The sequence below is a fragment of the Tachypleus tridentatus genome, chromosome 3 (genome assembly GCF_004210375.1).
Source record: "Tachypleus tridentatus isolate NWPU-2018 chromosome 3, ASM421037v1, whole genome shotgun sequence".
Classification (NCBI taxonomy): Eukaryota; Metazoa; Arthropoda; class Merostomata; order Xiphosura; family Limulidae; genus Tachypleus; species Tachypleus tridentatus.
In genome coordinates, this window is record NC_134827.1 from 81,974,976 (window position 1) to 81,995,316 (window position 20,341).

A 20,341-nucleotide genomic window follows, 5' to 3' on the forward strand; every position below is an offset into this window, starting at 1 on the left:
ACCTCAGTATCAATAATTCAGCCATCTGATATTTTTCAAAAGTAAAATTTGCTTATATCATTCCTTTGTCTCCTGTTAACGTGCAAAATATAAAATGGCACATTTTAAAACATCTATGAAAGGAGAAAACATGGATTCACTAATTGATTGGTTAGTGCTATATGCCACTTTGAACATAATTTCGGTTATATTGTGGCTAACAGAGAGGCTGTAATTTAGTGGTAACATGAAAAAAAAAAAAAGAGTTGATACAATAAATGACAAAAAGAAAAGCCAGTCACATCTGGTGTTTCAAGAAATAAAAACATTTAGTAGATTATCTTATTCCTTTTCTGTGTTATAATTTTCCAAAATATGAAAGATATATCTAAAGGAATTCATGAGTCATAGGAAGTAACATTTGGAAAGTTGCAAAAACATGTTATGTTAGAACCTGGTAATGAGAAAATACATATATAAATTAATATTACCATGGTTTAAGCTGTAACTACATTAGGCAATTATCTCTAAGGTCCCACTTCAATAACCTTCATTTATATTTACATTATACAAACGGCATGTTTGTCAAACAATTACTTAATGAAAGGATTTAACTGTTAACAAATTGGTATTTTAACTGTCAATAAGTTTACACTAAATGCCTTAATAACACATTCACTTCGTTAACATAAAATTATGTACAATTAGAAGGTGTTTAACAGATAATATTTAATTCTATAAAAATATGTTTTACATACATACATTTAAATTCTTCCTCAACTGCTGTGCAACCTTTTTCATCAGTCATTATTCACTTCTTTTATAGTCTCATAATATTTTTGTTAAATATTACAAGATTAGCCCATATCCTAAATAATGGCTTTAACTAATTCATCTGTTATTTTAACAGCAAGTTCTAGTTAAAAGTAGCGATGAATGTAAGCTACTCAGTCAGTGTTCCCAAAAATAGCTTGATAATTACAGTACCGATATATTCATGATATTAATCCTAAACGTTTTAAAATATATAACTTTCCACCACTTACTACAGAAACATATTTATTTCTGAGAGTTCTGCCACCAAGATTTATCATGAGATGTTATATAATAGTACTTAATACAGAAGTTCGGTTTTGTATAATATTCCACTTAGTTGTTAGAAGCTATGACGTGCATGCTGTATCCACGTGTAAACATTGCTTTTGTAAGAAATACAAACCGAGCCAAAATTCTTCGTTCTGTAATCCAAATCCTACACTGTACTGATACCAAGATTGACAGAAATTCTGGGGTTCATTGTTGTAATATCCATAATGTTGGATTATGTTCAGAAAAGAAAATTTATCAAAATTTTGATTTTTAATCAATCGTGAATATAATTTCAGATAAAGATAATAAAACAAACATAAATTGTCTAAAACATGTTAGTGACTTATCTAACTATTTTCTTAATAGTAGTTTAAATAAACGTAGAAATCACATAAGTGTTAAATTAATTTCATACGTTATTAATACTATAAACCTCTTCAAAATGTAAAAAGAAGTTAATAAACATAACTGGCAATCCTAAGTCCACCCACCACCTTCTGTGTCCATGTCACACACAACCTTAACTGGTTCGTTGAAAACCGTGGCCAGAGGGAATACACTCCGTTACTATCAATATTGTCTATAAGTCTTGTATCTGCATAGTCTGGAGACGTTGTGTTGACACGTCTTGTTTTGGAGTCACTTAAATGTACCTTTAAATTGCATCAGTAGCTGAACTTAAAAAAAAACAACAAAAAACACGTTCAACCTTTCCTTTTATCTGTAGTGTAATTTTAATTTATCTTTATCTTTAGAGTTTTAGGTTTCTTCATTGTGTAGACCTTATTAATTATTTTCTATTAATCGTCGTTAAAGTAAAAACCTTCTATATTTTAACATTCATATTTTTATAGAAAAACTTATCCTTTAATAAATATGTTTCTTTATGTTAACAAATAAAACCAACCTATATATCCTAAAAGTAATATACAATAAAATAATCTGAATTTTATGAAATATATGCAAGACTTCACGATACCTGTATCTGTTTAGTTTATGAAGAAAAGTGAATTATAAATTTTCTTAAATTCAATATATTTGACCTTTCAACCTTTCTTTAACGAGGTTCATTATTTCCCACACTATCGTGATTAAAACATCCAAAATGTCCTTTAAGTTATACCGGGAAGCATCAGACGTTTCCTCTGCCACAAAAACTGTTACAAAAACTTCCCGTTAAACGTACACAGATTAATTGAGACATAAGCTTTTTATCTTTTGAAATGTTCATGGTTCACTCGTTCGTGAGTGATGTTCTGTTTACAAAATGATCTGACTTGATAATAAAAGAAAGTTCATGGATGTACTTTAAATACACATTTATACTGAGAAGACATTGTTCAATATCACTAATTTTAAACAAAAGTCTAAAATTGTTTTGATAACTGTCTTGGAAAACAGTTTGCTGAAAAACTCTTACGAAGAAACTAAATCTTTATCTTTTATTAAAACGTTTATTTAAAGATTTCCGTTAACTATTTTGAAATGAAATCCTTTATAAGAATTATGAATAAATTGTTCTGAAAGTCCCACTAACACTGTAACTCCAACCCTAAAATAACTTCAGAAATTACTGCGTATTAAGGTTGTTAAATGTTATAATATTGATACAAAGTATTTGAATCGTGTCTTCCTTGCCAAGAAACTGAACACTTTATTTTGTTAGTGTATGAAATTTTCTGTTTTCTTTTTCCTTAAATGTTATTTTTAATTATTGCACAATTTTGAACTATTTTACATTATTGTAATTAAACAATACACATATGTTAATATACAATGTTCAGGAAGTTTGTAAAATTAGATTTTACAATGAAGAGTAAGAGTTCATTCGTAATGAATCAAGATTTTCGGATTGTTTCCTGTTCGAATGAAAAGAACGTACAACCCTTACTGTCAGATATGGCTAGGTTCGTTTCAAGATAAACCAAAGTGCGACAGACAAAAAGTAGGCTAACAGTATAGGCACGTGTGTAATATCTTACAGCAAAACCACATGAACATAGCTATCTATTATGTTCATCGAGGGCAATCGAATCCCTAATTTTAACGTCGTAAATCCATAGGCTTACCGCTGCCAGAGGGGATGGAGGCTAACAGTACCGATTTCTGAAAAAAATATAATAATTAATATATATACCTGGAAGTATAATGAAAGAATTTCCATAATAAAATTTCGTAGTTTAATAAAGTGGTATTGAAATATGTGGGCTATTATTATCAATTCGATTACAATTCAGTAATAAATCTAGAATAAATTATGTTTTTGATAAAGAACGTAGTAGAAGGAAAGTGTTAGTGAATCTTTTAAATTATAATACATTTTGTATTGTTGTGATAGTTAAACTGTATATTTTAAAAGTAATTGGGTTATTATACTGTTTAAAATGTTGTTTGGTTTTGTCTTGAACTATACATAATATTTTAAACTTTCGTTGATTTTTTTGTGAACTCAAAGCTGTACAATGAATTATCTGAATCTTACTACATAATGAAAAATATTAACAAGGTTTAATAATATTGTATATGTGTTTAGTCAAGATTTATGTTAAATGTTATCTCGTAACTTAATTATAAGTCGTGTTGTTAGATTTTATAATAAAGTTTATGCTAAGTTTAACATCATTGTTTAAACTAATTGACTTTTCAATTACGAGAGAACGACTCTGACATTACGTATCATGTCGTAAAAATCTCCGTCGCAATCACGTCTTCATGAAGTCGTTGATATAACTTTCCGTTTCCTTTTGTTCCTGCTATTCTTCAACAATTCTCTTTCATTATTCGCGTTTTTTAACATTTTGTGAGTCCATCTATCATCTTTGTCTTGCATAAAGTAGCTTCTCATAAAAACATTCAACCGAATTGTATTATATCTAAAAAGTTTCATTTCAATTTACTTTGGGTAAAACGGTTTTATAAAAGGCGATTTTTCTATATAGCTCGAGATTAGTTGACTTTATAATAACAAAACAGCATATATCATCTTGTAAGGGTGTGAGGCCAAACAAGAACCGAGAGAGATGTGACAATATCAACTTGTCTTGGACCTAGATCATCGATAAAATATTCAGTTCCAGACCAAATATAACACTCAGTATTGTATGTAAGTTTTCAAAATCTTCTCTATACCATCATTTGTAATAACTATAAGAAATAACCGTTATTATAAATTGCATTGTTTTTTGTTTGTATATTAAAATATATTTGAGTTAAGAAAGAAAATTGTTTGTATCAATCTTGTTGGCAAATATTGTAACTTTGATACATATGAACAGTTAAATGTATTTTAAATTAAAATTAAATTTCCGGTTATTTGAAGTAGTGATACACATGTTTAATATAATAAATTGTAGACTTGTTCGAAATATATAATAATGAGTAAAATAATTAATTGGGGACTCTTTCAGAGAAGAAGATCGAAATAAACTGAAATCAAAATATTAATTCAATTTATATTTATCAGTGTTAACAAGATATGATCATGAAATTAAGCAATACTTACTTGCACATATAAAGTTTCCCGCTCAACAAACTTTAAATTCCTTCATACATACGCAAACATTCAATTACTTCATGACAGATTTCTAAGCGAATCATTCACGAACGTCAACAACAACAACGTAAAAAACGAAATGTTTCGAGCATTAGACCGCGATTTCGAACTGGATGGAAATGAGCCTCAGTACCTCTCACCCTTAAATATGTACTATAAGTTTAGTAATATGCTACCTATTCCTAGACCCTCATAACTCATCCTTTTGTTTTTTTATCATGTAGTATATCAAAATGTTCTTCATGTAAATAAACATAAAATAATACAACAATAAGAAAAACGTTGGAATATATGGACTACTTACATAGCAAGTATGCCCCTGTGTGAATGATGAACTGTACAATATTAATGTACATGGTCCTTATAGGGGTTTTTAATTCATATCAATGAATATTTGTGAAAGCAATACCCTCTTTTATATTACGTTCAACATATAGCAGTTACCCAAAACATACACTTATTAATAACACCACAAATGCGGGAGAAAGAGGTCAAGATTGTATCTGATCCTTTCAGATCCATCCAAGGAATCTAAATACCGATAATTAGAAACAGCGAACAAAACAAATTAAATTGAATATGGCACGAAAAGGGTATGCCAACTAAAAATAAGGACAATGGACAAAATTTAACATATACGAATAATGCAACAACAAAGTAACTGGGATTCAGTTACAGTACAAACAAAATAACAGTTCCATAAAGGGAAGAAAGTTGTACGATGAACCTGACCCTCAATGAAAGAAAACATGAACGGAATACCAACGAAGAAGAAAAGAACATTACATAATATAATGGCCAACCATTCTACTTTAAAAATAAAATTGTCTTTGCTGAAGACAACTTCTTCCTTGACTAACTCTATATTTCTGACCTCTAGTTCCCTAACTCTCGTTGTTTCTATGTAAATAATATTGCCGAAATTTAAAATTATTGAAAAATGTGAAAAGCATAATTGGAACTGTTCGTGTAGTGTGGACTTCAAAACAATAAAATAAATTGAAAGTATATTTAACACAACAATATTAACACAATTACCTACATGGAGGTGACCCTGAAATGGCTCAGAGTGAAAGTGTGTACTGACTAAACTTTGTCCTTCTAGTTGTAAAAAATAAATATTGAACAGATATTAATGCAGGACGGAGGGCGAAAGAGGTCTTTCGAGACTGATCATCCCAGGTGTACAAAACTTAAGTACTGATACCTTAAACACAAGAACCTGACATTCCATGGTCTTTTTAATGACGGAATGAGCTGAACGGTTTTGGTTTTTCTTCTATAATAGTTGTTAGTTGACTTGTTTATGTTTGGTTAGAACATATTTTTACAGAAAGATCTGAGAATATAAATATAGCAAGAGTGGCGAGTTTGAGTTGTTTAGTTTAGTTTGAGCGGTCCTTTAAAAGAGAGACTGAAATAGTTTGTGAACCTACGTATTAGTCTTAGATTTTTTGTTATAAGCTGTCATTGGCTTTTTGCTTCAACACTGAAAAATTTATAAACTTACGAATCAGTGTTAAGTGTTTATAACATTTGTAAGCCTTGTTGCTTTTTAAAATTTTATAACCGTTTGAAATATTGACAAGTTTTGATGTAGACAAATTTTGAACAGTGGAATTCTGTAATCACACATCACGTGAAGTGGAAGCTCTTAATTTACAACCTGCAGCTGAATTTTGACACACTACGTGTTGAAAGTAAATGTGTCTGAATTAGAGGTTGCTCCTACGTGGGTCTACAAAATTTTACGACTGTACCCCTTTGAAAATATTGTTAATATTATTTCTATAACATATTTTTAAAACTAGAAACTTTTAGTTCTTTTTTTTTCTCGGTTATTACAGAGTACGATTATACGGATTCTTATACTGTAGTTCTACATTTATCATTTATATACTGGTACAAATATTTATGTAGGTATTCAGTTCCGCTTCTATTAAAACCATTTGTGTGTTTGCTGATGAATACTAAGATTTTTAATTTGTTGTGACTGATTTAATCTATATATAAGTTGTTCTAGTCGTCGTTGGTTTAGTCAAAGCTGCAGAATAGGTTTTATACTCTCTGACTATGTAATCAAAACCTAGATTTTATGGTTGTAACTATGTCAACTTACTGTTGACCCACTTGAGGAACCTGTGTCAACAATGAGTTATCGAATACGTTTACTTAAAATTTAATCTGACTGCAGTAAACTTCTACATGGGTAAATACGTTATATATAAAACCAAATTTCTTATGTAAGACAGAATTTGACAATAACAGCTGAAATAAAATCACCATGGAAGTGGATCTATCAAGAATAGATTTTGATATTTATTGGCGATTCCTAGGTAATTTTGCGTTACGGAAAAGATGTTATTTGTTGGAAGGATATTTGGCATCATTGTTTGACGAAAAATATTCATACACTCAAAACATAAAGATATATACAGATAGGAAATTGTGAATTTCCCTTGTACTTAGTGGTATTGGAAAACAAAGGAACGCGGATCAACTTGGGCAATCAGAGATATCCAGAAAGAGATCTGAACGATATCATACCTCAGTGATGAGAAATGAAATGCATTGATTTATAACAAGCTATCAAATATACGATCCAGAACGATAACAACTTAGTATGAGGTTGTTAAGACACATCTTTCAATCATACCTTTCGTTCAACCGTCGCATAATTCAAGCTACTGAAGAATGAAATGGGTATTAAGTATCTTTCTTATGAAATTATACCGAGGAAATTTAAAACGAGATGCCTGTAGATTTCTGTACAATCACATTATTAAAATGGAAGCTGAAAACCATCATCGTCGTATATTACATAGGTTATGGAAAGCATGCAAGTGGAGTGAGGTGCGTTAAAAATGAAAAGTAGGCTTACGATAGCTGTTTGAAGTGTAAACCAGGTCTATTATCAAAAATCAAGTTTGTCAGATAGATCATGAACAGACATGGTGAGACCCCAAAAACAGACTTTTAACATAAAGTAGTTATTCTTCTGTATTGTGTCTAAAATCTAAATAAATTGTCTTAAAAACAAGATTGGAAAAATACCTTATAATTCAAATGATTTCTAAGAATAATAAAATCACCAATGATGGAACAAAATATAAATGTTAATATTTAGTTAATAGTGAAAAGAGTGATATAAATATTTAGTCTCTAAAATGAAGGTATTATGGGTAACATTTCAGATAAAAACTCTACAAACTCCTCTCTTCCACCTCTTGGGGAGCAGATTGATATTTTGTGCTCAAGATCTATCATGCCCTCATTTAATCCAAACTATGGGTCTCTGTTTAGGGTTCTGTCAGGACCTTAACCTTGAAGACACTGGATCCCATTCACCATCTGGGGGGCTTCAGCTCTCCACAAGGGAGGGGAGGCTCTTTGCACTCCTCCAGTCCAGAGTTTGTACATATAGTCCTATGAACCTTTCTTCTTCACCTTAACTGTTTGCATCTTTGTTTGCATTGTTCTTGCAAACTTCGATCCTTGCCACAGCATCCCACCTGGGGTTGTGTCTTCCTTTCTCAGTAGGTTATGCTTTTTCGGAATAGACAGTCTGCCATTCTTTCTTTTGGCCTTGTATCCAGGTGTAGTTGGCTGAATTGTGTCTGTTCTTTTATGACGTTGCTGTCTCCACTGATCAGCCCATCCCACTAGGGCTTATTACCATCCCCACCTGTGAACTTTCTTTGAGTCACCTGAGAAAGGCAAATACTCCTGAATGGAAGTATTTTCTTCTACTTGCCAAACATCTTTTGACCCATTCTTCTGTTTCCATTTGTATGGATGGTTCAAAATCAGATGACTCTTGAGGGCTATGCTGTGGTTTGCTGTCGTTTAGTGGTTGCTACAGTTTCTGTGTTCACTACCAATTTGTATGTCATTTTTCTTGTTTTTCATGCAGAATTTATGCAGTACTCTGATTGTACAATTTACACTGACTTTCTTAGTTTGCTACTGGCCCTATAATCACTTCACATTTATTCTTACCCTGTTCTTGTCAATGTTCAAAAAATGACTGGCCAATTTTTCTTTATCTTCTGTTTCCATCCAGTTTTCTCAATACCTGGACATGTTGTTATTTCTAGTACTGAACTCACCAATACTGCAGCTCATCCTGTCTGCTGTAATGCTGTCCTGCTATGCCTATCCCATATTTAAAGGCTCAGCTTTATGCCATTTGGCAGTCAATCTGGAGTGAACAACATCACAACACACTTTTCCAGATCAAACCTCCTGTTGCTCTTTAGCGATCTTGTTTCTAGTAACTAATATTACTCTATGAAATTGCATCAATGCAAGAAAATCCTCATTGCATTGTTTGGTTTGCAAAGGCCAAGCCAATGACTGTGGTTCAGTGTAATTACAGGTGTCATTACGTGAAAGAAGTATAGGGGGGTATGTTAAGGACATCATGTATACCTATAAATAAACATCAGATAGCTAAAGACTGGGATAACAGTTGCCATTGTTACTGTACCTGTGGACATGTTACAGTGAATATGGACCGAAATTAAGTATTAGTTAAAAGTACTAACAAACGGTGAACATTTGGAAGCTTAGACACATAAGTAAAAAACTGTTTGAATTGGACTACAATGTATTGAAAACAGCATGGTTGTATTTCCTTAGTTAGTTTTTGAACTTCTAGAAAATAATGTTGCACCTTCCTATATTACAGATTCAGCTTTATCCTAGTGTTCAAGTAATAGAGAATAGTTAATCTTGCATTATTATTTTAACTTAATATCCAGCTAATGAAGAATTATTATTGCATTATTTATTGACCAATTTTTAATGTCTAGATTGTAAAGAATGGGTATTATTAAAATAATAGGTAAATAAGTGATACTGTTTAAAGAAGTTTACAATAAAATTTAAATTGGCACTAAGTACAATTTCAAATTGATACATTATACTAGTTGTAACGTTTCACGTATCTTCTTCAGTCTAGTGTTTGACTGAAAATGGCAATTGACATGTAGAAATGACATATATAAATGTGGTATTGTTCTGTTAGTGCGAATTTACACTTTATTGTAAATGATTTTCATTGTTCTTATGTTATATTTTTCTGTAGTTTGCTGACTTACAGTAAAACAGTTTCTTGGTTATTATTAATACTTTAAAAAGTTCAAGAATTAAAGTTAAATAATTTTTATTTTGGTTATGTTTATTGTAACTAGTATTTATTTTAGGTTTTTACTTTGTTACAAACCCATCGATATTTTATTATTGTAACTTGATACTCCTGAATGCATACTTTCTCTGTGTATTTTTTTAAGTGAAACAAGGACTGAGTAATGTTATGTTTGTGCATTTCAGCATTCTATTATTTACTCATCACGTGTTACAATTATTTCTTGCTAAAGTTTCTACATTACTGAATGAATTCCACAACCGCTGTCTACGGATGTTCATCCTCACTGCATTTGATATGACAAGAGACATGACGATGACACCAAAACGTCTAAAGCACATCCATTAGAGAGAGGCTGAACTTTATACATCTTTACTAACCATAACTAATAAAAAGCAAGAGGAGATTCAACATCTTATTGTGAGCACTATTATAGGAATGAAGGATGAACTGTTGGAGGAGGCAGCCAATCACCAGTTTCAAGGTTAGTAAAATTTACAAGGGAAGCCCGTTGCCTTGGCTGTGGTTTCGCTAGATAGTAGATAGGGACAGTGGGAATCTCGTTAATCCATTCATGCGGTTTCACGACGGTCTAAACCCAGCTCACGTTCCCTATTAGTGGGTGAACAATCCAACGCTTGGCGAATTCTGCTTCGCAATGATAGGAAGAGCCGACATCGAAGGATCAAAAAGCGACGTCGCTATGAACGCTTGGCCGCCAACAAGCCAGTTATCCCTGTGGTAACTTTTCTGACACCTCTTGTTTAAAACTCATAAATTTTACTCATTTTAGCAAAAAAAGCAATTCAAGTTTTAAGAAATAAAATTATCTTGAAATCCATTTGAATATTATTAATTATTTTAAGTTCCAGTATTTCTTGATGATTGTTAGCTAAACTCTAAACCTTATTGGAACTTTTGCTAGCTAATCACCATTAATTTTGAACTCTGTGAGGTTAACTTTAATGAATTATGTCTTACAACCAAAACCAAAACAGTACTATTTTCTTACATGTTTATTATTGTTGTTAATGATATTTTGTAGAAATTAATAGAATTCTATGTATTTAATATTCATGACACAGTCAACTTCTCTATTGTATCCCGGTCTCAAAAATGTATATAAAATCATATTTGTATATTATAGCTAGTTCATTGTCGTAGTGATTTTCGCTTTTTCTCTGGTGTTTTTAACAGGCACATTAACCTAATTCTGTTTGCAGGCAGCTGGTGTTCATGACAAAATATTTGAGCATGCTCATTTACTGAACTAGACCATGTTTGGTTCAGAACATCCACACATTGGGTGTTATCGGATCTTAAAATCCACTGAAATAGATTTTTCTCAAAATGGAAGCAACACTGTAGTGTAACAAGATTTATATTTGCTACAGATATGAGTTTGTATCACTTTCTTTCCTTCGGAAATTAAATGTTAGACTTTGTGAGATGATGCTAATTTTGATAAACAAGTTTATGAAATGTGTCATCACTAACTTTTGTTTCAGTTAAATCTGATATAGTGAGAATATTCCATTTTGAAAATCTGGTTTACACAAGTCAAATGAATTTTCAATGTACAATAAATATGAGGCATCTCATCCAACTATGAGTGAACTACTACCTTTAAAGTTTTTCACATAAAAACTATTTTTTTACTATAGAATTAATTTTAATTGGTTTTAACTAAATGACATAAAATAATTGTATGTGAATATGATGTTTGAATTGCTTAAAAATGTTCAGAACAAGTTAATATTGTGAAGCATTTCTATGCAATATTTGTAAAGATAATTTCTGTTTCCACCATGGATGCACCAAGAAATTGGAAAGAGCATATGTGTGGATGTACAATAAATTGGGAAGAGTGTATCTCTGGATTACAATAAATTGGGAAGAGTGTATCTCTGGATATACAATAAATTGGGAAGAGTGTATCTCTGGATATACAATAAATTGGGAAGAGTGTATATCTGGATGTACAATAAATTGGGAAGAGTGTATCTCTGGATGTACAATAAATTAGGAAGAGTGTATCTGGAGGTACAATACATTGGGAAAAGTTTATCTGGAAATACAATACATTGGGAAGGATATAGAAGCCTTATGTTTGGTTACTGCATAATTTAAGTTTACTGGATCAAACTTGAAAAATAAGTGAAGTCATTTTATTTTCTTTCTGTTTTACATTATTCTTGGTGTTAATCACAAACTATTTCAAAGAATGTGTTTGATGGATGTATTTTTTTTACTTTTCTACCTCTTTTGTTATAATTAAGTGAAATTCATGTTGCTATGATACTAAAGTCATTGTATGGAAGTTTTAAACTTTAAGTGTTGATCTCGACGCATTTGTTTGATAAAATATAGTTGAGTTGATTCAAGACTAACTTGTGAAGTTTGTTCCATAATGTTTTATATTAGCTCAAACACATAACACTTTATTAGTATCTTTAATCTTTTTAATGCCATTTAAGATTTTTAATTTATACATTAAACCTTTTTTCATGTGGTTCCCTTTTAAGAATCACAGTCCATCTAGTTCGATTTGAAATTAGAAAATGACCGTAACATTAAATATCTCAAAACCAGGACTGAAAAGGCTAATTTCAGGTGACTAACACTGCTGTTTGAACTACCCGTTAGTCATTCTGGCGAGTTATTATTAAAATTTTGCAACACATCTTTTAAAACTTTTATTACTTTACTTTTCAAAAATGGCCATAACGTCAAATAACTTGGAACAGGACTGGAAAGGCCAACTTCAGGTGACTGATGGTGGTTTTTGTACTTACATGTTAGTTTTCCTGGCGAGTTATGATAATTACAGTTATGCTGCAGAAAGTCCTTTACAACTTGTATTGATGAAGTTTTTCTCTTAACATTGTAGACTGGATGTAAACATTGGTTTTATGCTATTTATGTTTTGTTTTACCTTAATTTCCTTTTATGAATTTTACTAAATTTGCTTTACTTTTACCTTTTTACCGGATGTTTGGCTTAAATAGCCTAGCTGCTTTGTGGGTAGCATTCACAGTGACACTCCTGCTAAAGGTGGGTAGTGTTCACAGTGACACTCCTGTTGAAAGTAGGCGATGTTCATGGTTTTTGAAGTATTACACTGAGTAAAACCTGAGTTAGCATTATTCCTTCACTTGTGTCTACTACGCTGATTAAAGTCTATATTTGGCCAAGCGTATAAAACCTGTGGGTGATAATGTCTGTATCATAATTACTAGCATTTTGTTATGTGCAAGTATCTGTTAATAACAAATGTAAATTAATGTGTTTTCATTAGAAATAAATAAAATGGTTTTGCAGTTACAACTGCACATTAAAATACAAAATATTTATATTTTATAAATATTAAGTTCAAGAAGCTGTTATTGAATTAGTTTTTTTTGGGAATAGCTGAGGTTAAAAGAAATTGGTAGAGGTTCAGCTAAAAACTGTTTATATGTTCCTTTATCTATGTACCATAGAATATGAAGAGATGACATTCTTCTAAACTTAGTAATGTGAAACTTCCCTTGGTTTGTGGCACAAAATATTAATATGGTAAAATCTATACTAAATTCTGCTATATATTATTTTTAAATGGTATGCTGATACAGAGGTTAATTATTCTGTGTTTTCCCTGAGTCCACTGCTTCCCTTATCTGTTGTACTCTCAGTGTGACCATACTATTGTGTGACACTGTAATTTCTTTTTTTTTTTAACAATCTTTACTGAAGAATAATGATGCCAGTCTTACCTCCTCATTACAGACTTCCCATAAACCTTGTACCATACATAGCAGAAGATTCCAAAATCAGCTAGAGCTACATTAGTGGACATGACAGGTTTGTAGTTAAATGAAATAATTCTGATCCCACTTCTATTTCATAACTGTAATTTCTCTTATTGGAAGATGACATTGATTTGGATGACATGGGATATATTTTAGGAAGCTTTTGCTGTTGTAAATGCTTGATTGTTCAATTTTATCTGCTTCTTAAAGGATATTAAAGTTTTTCTTCATAATATTGTTGTTTAGCTTTAGACCATTTAACAATCTAATATATATATATATATATCTTGAGAAAGGCTTTTTGTATCCTTCCAGTCATAAGTCTAGTTGTGGTAGCGTTACATGTTGTGAATAGCTGAAAATTCACCATGAACAATACTTCATTGCTATGACTTGTGTGAGCAATGAGTGGCAGTATTAAAATCAAGTGTAACTAGTGCTGAGCCACAAAACGATGTTGCATAATATATCTTGAATAAGATAATATATAGGATTGTTCAGTTTTGCAGTAGAAACTTGGAAACCAAAGGATACAAAAGGTCAGAATATACTATACTAACATAAAACATTGAACTGTTAAGTGTCCAATATTAACAACAAAAACACATTACTGCAACAACTGTAAGTTCAAAATGGGAAATTTTAGTAATAAAATGTAACTTTTCTGTGTGTATGTGTTTTGGTGTTGTAAGAGTGATAAATTTGACTCTGTTACAACTTCTCTGTACCATTATCCAAACATTATCATTTAATGAACACTTATTTTGTTATGTATGTATTTAACAATTTTTTACTGGACTTTTGTTTCTATAGTTTGATATCTCTAGTTTATTAAAGTATTGTGAGTTATCAGTTGTAATTTGGGTTTTTAGAAAACAAGTCTCTTAATTCCAAATATCATAATATAGCTACATGTGTAATAATTTTATATAATATAGAAATCAAGAGGATAATGTTATACAATAAATTTATTTTATTTCTTAAAATATGAAGTTCTTTCTGATCCAGAGAAGAGAAAAAAGTGTGACCAGTTTGGTGAAGCAGCATTTGAGAATGGTGGTGAGGCCCCTGGTGGACCACATGACTATCAATTTAATTTCAATGAATTCTTTTGACGCTTTGACAATGCCTTTGCATTTCGTGGACATTGTCAAGGTCATGATTTTCATAGTCACGAAGGTCATGGCTTCAGGTTTCAGTTTGGTGGTTCACACAGTGGATTTTTTTTTATATGTGATGACCTGTTTTCAGACATTGAACCAAATGAAGGGCCATTTGCAGGAGGATTTGGTTTCAGTGGATTTGATCATTTTGGTAGTGGAGATTCATGCTTTGGCACCCATTTTGAAAATCATCACATGTCTGATCATCAGTTCAGGTCCCACCACAGTCATAAAAGATCGGGTAAGGGTTTATGGGACACTTTACTATTGTACTATCTTAGTTTTCAGGTAGTTATTATATGACAGAATCTTTATCATATAGAATGTTATAAAAACACACCTATTGCAAATTGTAACAGGTGTTCCATTTTTCTTTTCTGTATAAGCCTATATTTCTTTAATAGTTTATCCAACATGAACCAGTAAAACATTTTGATAATGTTCATGGCAACTAGTTTATGAAATTTCATAATGGATTCTATTTCTTTTCCATTTGGTCAACATGAACTTGTTACCAGTGTCTGATAAAATAGCAGATGTATGCAGACTGAGATTTCAATAGGGTTTGGTAGTTATATCAAACAGAAGATGTAATCATCCAATAATCTGTCCATTGCTGTAAATTGAGAGTGAATCTTTAGAAGAAAGTGAAACGTTACAACTGTTAAGTCTGTCCAGTTTGGACAGAACCTTGTTTCTAATTTAGAGCTATTGGGTTCACTAACTGTTGTTGAGTTTTCAGCTCTGTTGTTTTGAGTTGTTTATCTGCAAATGCTTGAGTGTAGATAGTAACAGTTAGTATGTCTGAAACACTTAAGTTTCTAGTTAATTGGTTGGAAAAAAAGATGATAGTGGTCATAATATTGGTACATAGTGTAAACCAGCAAGGGTCCCATACACAGAAAGCTAGATGCAGACCTGTGTTATTTATTTTCAGGCTGTCTCCAGCAAGAAAAGATTGTGGTGTGAAACTAAAAATTATTCTGTGATCTGGATTGGAATGGTAAACAAGTTTCATAAATTAAAAACTAATGTTTGGCAAATATAAACGTTTTATTTTAAATACAGTAATATGTAATATGATCAAGTTGGAAAGGTTATTTCATGACCAAGTACACTTAGAAAACCTGATGGCATGACCTATACTTTAATACAGTTTGAGTGCAAGAACTACAGTATTATAATATTGATAATTCTCTTATCAATGTTGCAACACAAATTTCGAAACTAACTGAAATTACCAGTCTTTGCTATAGTAGGTAATTACCACCTTGTAAAACCCAAATTGTCAATGTTGGAGAAATGCTATAAAACACACTTTGTAAGATGGCTGCATAACTTAAATTATAACTGACTGAATGGTTTAATAGTTAGATCCAGACTAGAGATATCATTAATGCTAAAGTTGAAGTGGGTTCTTTTTTGTTGTTCTAAAAATGTTGCATTCATACTATATCCCAGATCATATTCACACTTTGTCACCACAGCATAAATAACTCCATAATAACAACAGAAAGAGACTGTTGTTTGAAAATAAAGGCCAGTTAACAACTCTTCTTCCTATCCTGCTTTGTTGTATTTTCAGGTTAAATTGATTTCTTGAAATAATATTAAGTAGGTCTGTTTTATAATGGGAGGACTGGTAGGATAAGTAAGTTCTTTCCCAGAACTCTTTCTGTCAAGCGACTTGCTTAAGTATCATGTGTATTTGATATGGAACTTGCAGTGTTTAATTACTAAACATAACAAAATTGTATGTGGTAAAAAGTGTTACATTTGAATTGTTAAGTTAAATTGATGCATCAGTTCCAGTTTAAACAGAGTATATAGAAAGCAACTCATCACATTATGACATTACAGAATGCTGATGAGTTGTATAATACAAAAACAGTTATAAGGTAAATTTGAAAATTGATTTGTTATTACAGATGGTGGTAATTATTTGTCTTGTTATTTAGTTAAATTAGGTGGAAAATTATATTTTGTGTGAAATTGGACTGCATTTGTAAATTTAATGTTTTATTTAAATATTAATGAAATTGACACTCATTTTCAAATATATATATTTTTTCAGATACAAATTTAAAAAATTGCTGTTTGTGTTAAATTATGTTAAGAATGTTTAGTTACCTAGAAATTATCTTTAAATTTTTCAAACATTTGAAAGTTTACTAGTTTTAAAGATTGTTAGTTTATGGGTTTTCTAAGTTGTGCTAATAAGTTGCCAAAATTTTCAACTTATTATGTTATTACAATTTTTAAAGTTATTCTTATCAGATTAGATATTAAATCACTTCACTTTATCAGGTGGTTCACTGTGCAAGACTGTGGCAGAAAAGCGAGGAAACATGGTTATGATGTACACCTGGTGCTTCTAAGTTCTGTGCTTATCTGAAGAAGGGCTGATGTAATCCCTGGCAGTGGTTATAATGATATCCTCTATACGAAAAGGTTTATGTAAAGAAAAATGTGTACAGCTTTTAAACCTAAAATAACAAAGTATGTATTAAATTATTTATGTAAAACTATGATAAAATAAGGTATCCTTGTATATTAAAGTTAACTAGTAATTTGCACTTTCTTCTGAATTGTGCTTTCTACTGCACGTGCAACATGTATAATGGGAAGACTGTATTCTCTTAGTATTTAGACAAAATTATAAAATAGTTAATATGCCATTGCATTTTAGACCTGATGCCTTTATTGTTGAAGGTATAGCAAGAAGCATGTACTAAATGAAACTCGTTTGTGTGTAGGACAACTGACATCATGGTTGAGATTTGGTGTAACAGTTCTCACGAGACTAAGTCTGATCTGTGGCTTTAGTCTTTAATTGGGAAGCTCTTTAAAGTGAAGGTTCTTGTTTGAACTGTGGCTTTACTTTTAAGTCTTAATGAACAGAATAAATAAACTAGGTTACACGCTCATAAGACTTTCTCTCACTTTCATATCTTAATTCCAGGAATTATGGAGAGACCTTGCAGTATAAGTCATATAATTAAGGTGTGTGTTTGGATTCTTGCTTTACGTTCCATTCTTTCAGTTACAACATTTAAACTTGTTGAAATGAAATATACATTACTGTACACTGATAATACTACCAATTAAACTAGGAAACAAATTAAGGCATTTCCTTAGTTAAAAGAACAATACTGACCACTAACCGGGAGGACCTAAATTTCTAACACCTTTTTTTTTGGTTTCTTAGAAATTTTGTTTCTTATCTTTTCGATTTAAGGTCTCGTAAAACATTTATGTACAAACAACTTGCTTCTTTATCTGAAAATATGTATTATCCCAACATTAATTTCTTAAGAACAAATGAACACCATACCTCGTGGCTGTGTACATCTCAGAAGAACTTGAACGCATGCAAAAAAGTGCTAGTTTATGAAACATATCTTGAGTTACAGACCCAGGTACATATGTTGAGCTAGTGTCTCAGTTATAACCTTATATTTCATGATTGTTTTCTTGTGTCTGGGTTTACTTTATATATAGTTGCATGACTGTTGGTTTTAATTTATAGATGCAGTTATGGATGTGTATCTAAAGCTACAGTGCAACAAACAGCTAGCATGAACAAGGGTAAGGTTTATAAAGTTCTTAACTTCTATTATATAATGCTATTTAAAACATCCAGTTGAAGGGAACTGGGAATCATCATTAAATCAACTGATTCAATGTCACCATGACCAGTGACACCACTTGCTGCATTCCAGGTTTATTTTGCATAAATTACTCTGTTCAATTGATACAAATATGATGAACATTTGTATAACATGTTGGCAACAAGAATGTAACCTGGAGTTCTGAGTTTTGTTAAAATATTTGACAATATTTTTCCCATAGTGAATTTCAACTTTTGCTTCAGATGGTTTTAGCATTTCTTTATCTTGAAAATTTTATTTAGAATAAAATGCTTATTTAATGGCAGATAACTTTTTCTTACTTTAAATGTCTAAGAATTATGTCGTGGCTGTTATTACAGATTACTTCCAAAAGTATTTACTACTGATTGAATGTTCTTTCAATAAATTCAAACATTTACCTAGTAACATCTCTGACATGGAGACACCTTTTTACATTCTTATTTACTGAGAATTAAATTGAGTTATTTATGGTTGACAAATTACTTGTGGACTTGAACATGTTTAAATGTTTACTGAAGAGAACTGTTAGCTTACACAGGCCTCCGATAAAACAAGTATCAACAACAGTTTAAAATAACAGGTGATCATTCAAGGCAGTGCTTCATACAATCTACTTCGTGTGGGAACCTACTAAAATAGTGATTCTGAACTCTACAAGTTGAGTTATGGATCTCAAGAGTTGCCAAATTCCATTATTTGCAGATGAAACGAGTTTGAATCTTATTTGATCTTTGTTTTCACTTTAGATAAATTTTCAGTAATAGGTAACTGTGTGTCATTAAAAAATTGATAGTTGGTTAAAAACTGAAACGTTTTTATAATCTCTGAACGATGCAGTACAGTAATAACGACATACCACTTGAATATATATTTGTTCATGATACAAAGAAATAAAATAGGGCCATTAAAGTTAAGTGTATCGTGAAAGACCATAATATAGAAGTGTTCAATGCACTTATCTAGATATAGCTGGTAGTAAAGCTTCTACAATTTATAGATATATTGACTACAAATTTCAAAAAAAATCTACACAGTTTACTAGCTAGGCATCACTTAGTTTAATGTGTACCGTTGTAGTCTATTTAAAAAATTATATTAACTTGACGGTATAGATGAAGGATAGCTACTAAGATTCTTCTGGGGATGACAAGATTTTATAGAAATAGATTAAAATCTTGTAAAGTGTTTCTTCTTATAGTAACTTGGTATTATTTTGATGAAAATATTAGGACAAAGGTCCAATTCCCTTTAACTGTATTCTAAAAACATTAGGGGGAAAGTTTTATGGCTTACGTTAACACTTGTTTTTCTAACACTAACAGTCCCTAATGGCTCAGCGTCTAGGGGCTCGCACTACAAAAAAACCCTGTAGCGGAGGCCGTCACCTTATAAAAAGTTTAAGGAGGAAGTGGATAATTTCTTTAAAAAATGAGGGAGAGTTTAGGACACCATTAAAGGACTACTTATTCCGACTAACATCTTATATATCGTTATAAATTTAATTTTAAATCCTACTGAATGGGCTTCTATTGCGTCACATGTATACTACTTTGTTAGAATATGATTTTTTACAATTGTGTATCATAATTCATACAATTTTAATTAAAGTTTTATGTTTAACGTTATCGTAGTGTAAAGTTTGATTTAAAAAACAAAGTATAATACCAGCAACTGTTATTAATGTTTAATAGGTAATACTACTGAAGTTACAATAAACAACAAAACTTCTTAGTCACAACAAATGGACCATATTTGATAACCAATTCTGATTTTTGAAAGATAGAACTAAAATTTAACATATTTACATTTACTATTTTCTATATGAATAATGAAGTTCTCCAGATTTGCATCCTATCTTAAAATGTTCAAGTTTCTAGAGAAAATCAGTGTTTTTAAAAAATGTTCAGTTCAATTAACTGTTGAAAAAGAAACCCTACGCCTGAAAACGCGTCACGTTTTACCAG

At 31.1% G+C, this 20,341-nt stretch overlaps 1 long non-coding RNA gene across 7 annotated transcripts; it reads left to right on the top strand.

The window, feature by feature from the left end:
* The first annotated feature begins 9,916 nt into the window (after positions 1 to 9,916).
* LOC143246112 (uncharacterized) lies at positions 9,917 to 18,966 on the top strand. 7 transcript variants are annotated; one of them, XR_013025785.1, is made up of 5 exons: positions 9,917 to 10,254; positions 13,539 to 13,613; positions 14,813 to 14,965; positions 17,032 to 17,223; positions 18,254 to 18,966. It is a non-coding gene; the product is annotated as an uncharacterized LOC143246112 (long non-coding RNA). The 7 variants fall into 7 exon arrangements; XR_013025788.1 differs by lacking the exon at positions 9,917 to 10,254 and adding an exon at positions 10,295 to 10,511; XR_013025787.1 differs by lacking the exon at positions 9,917 to 10,254 and adding an exon at positions 10,999 to 11,170.
* The last annotated feature ends 1,375 nt before the right edge of the window (positions 18,967 to 20,341 follow it).